The sequence below is a fragment of the Etheostoma cragini genome, unplaced genomic scaffold (genome assembly GCF_013103735.1).
Source record: "Etheostoma cragini isolate CJK2018 unplaced genomic scaffold, CSU_Ecrag_1.0 ScbMSFa_862, whole genome shotgun sequence".
Lineage (NCBI taxonomy): Eukaryota > Metazoa > Chordata > Actinopteri > Perciformes > Percidae > Etheostoma > Etheostoma cragini.
Genome location: NW_023269497.1, coordinates 1 through 2,005, shown reverse-complemented (window position 1 = coordinate 2,005; position 2,005 = coordinate 1). Strand labels below are relative to the sequence as shown.

At 41.3% G+C, this 2,005-nt stretch overlaps 1 non-coding gene across 1 annotated transcript; it reads right to left on the bottom strand.

The window, feature by feature from the left end:
- Positions 1-1,525: 1,525 nt before the first annotated feature.
- trnaa-ugc lies at positions 1,526-1,597 on the bottom strand. The gene has a single exon. It is a non-coding gene; the product is annotated as a tRNA-Ala (tRNA).
- Positions 1,598-2,005: the final 408 nt, after the last annotated feature.

Sequence of the window (2,005 nt, the reverse complement as noted above, 5' to 3'; positions counted from 1 at the left end):
GCGAGTACAGCATTATCTGTATCTGTATCTGTATCTGTTTACCACATGAATTATCTGTATCCGGATCCGTACTCGGACAGGGCGGGGCCTTAACCGGAAGTGGTCAAATTTAACCCGGAAGTGGGTCGGGTTCTCTTGAAATGTTAGGGCCTTTAACCGGTATGTTATTTAAGCATGCAATTGATATGAGTTGATCAAAAATTGTTATATTTATTGCTGATTGCTGATACATGAGCTCTACCACTGAGCTACATCCCCTGAAGATTTTCAGATATTTTTTAAACTTTTTTTCAGAGTTAGACTTAGATTTATCTTTATTAATCCTTTTGGGATGACTCCTACAAGAAATATTATGGACTAAATGAAGAATTCTGGGTAAAACATGTAATGTTAATGTTGTATATGGCTTCAAAACCTGTAAATGCAACTGCGGTGGCTGGAAATAAAACCTGGGCAAAATGTCGAAATATTGGAAAACTAGCACGCCTGGTGCCTTTCTGCTGGACAACACAACGTTCACTGAAAATCTTGTAACACATTGGATGAGAAAGATTGCTTCCAGTACCTGAGCTAACACAATATTGTTCATGAAGGCACAACTGTGATGTGTCATGGGTTTGCTACCACTCTTAAATAATGCTTTTTGTTATCAGCAGGGTTCAAACCTGCTCAGTGAGACCCCAATGGATCTCAAGTCCATTTCCTTAATGACTTGTTCAAAACAATCTGGATAGCTGTGCCATATCTGTTTGCACAAATGTTCATACACTTTTCAATTGGTTAGTAGTAGTTACCAGGCAAAGTGCTGCTTGTGTCTGTGGATCATCGTGGAGGCAGCTTGATTGATTGATATGCTGCCTTCTTTGTACCATAACAGAGATCTAATATTTTATCAAACCGGGTTGGGCAAGTAACCTTTCTGGCTAATCTTCACAGCTAAAGCAAGTAACCACACAAGAAAAATTACTGCGATGCCCGGGAATCAAACCCAGGTGAACTGCTTGGAAAGCAGCTATGCTCACCACTAAACCACCATCGCTTGACGCACAATATACAGTGAAAGTATTGTAACACATCTGGGCATTGAGACTCAAAATGTGCTCGATCACTGAGCTCCAGCCCGTAATGATTTTCAGATTTTTTGGACTTTTTTGTGAGATCACTAAATAAGAGAAGAAACCTGGGTGGAATATGTAACGGTAATCTTCTATATGGCTTCAAAACCTGGTGGTGGCTGGAAATTGAACCATGGCAAAATGCTTGCACTGCTATTGTCACTCAGAGAAAGCTACTGCAACAGCTGGGAATCCAACACCAGTCAACTGCTTGGAAGGTACCTATGCTGCCAACTATACCACCATCACTGGGCAGTGGACTGTTCACTGCAAATCTTGCAACACAGCTAGTCAGTTAGACAGATATTTGCATTAATTACCATGAACACAAGGAGATTGACTTTGAAAACTTTTCTCTTTCAGAATAAGAGCTTTTGCCGCTCTTTTACAGACTGGACAATAACACTTAATGGAGATGCCGGGGATTGAACCCGGGGCCTCATACATGCAAAGCATGCGCTCTACCACTGAGCTACATCCCCTTTACGTGGTTAGCCTTTTTACTTTTTTTAAAGATCATTGAGCAAGAGAAGAAACCTGGGCGAAATCCAGTCAAATCCAGTCAAAAAGTAACACATCTGTTGCCTTTCTGCTGGACAACATAACACTCACTGCAAATCTTGTAACACATCTGGGCAATGAGAAATGCATTGGTGGAGACGGGTGGCTTCCAGTACCTATGAGATAATACAATATTGTTCATGAAGCCACAAACTATGTTGGGTGTTGTTTTAATGCCGCGGATCCCTAACAGGGAGTATACCTCCTTCAATGTTCATTTATTTTTCTGATCGGTTAAGATTTCTGTGGGCACCCCTACCTGGGAAAAATGTTGAAGTAAACTATTGGCCACTTGTCTTAGCCCTGGTGTTTCTGAGGGGGTGACATGT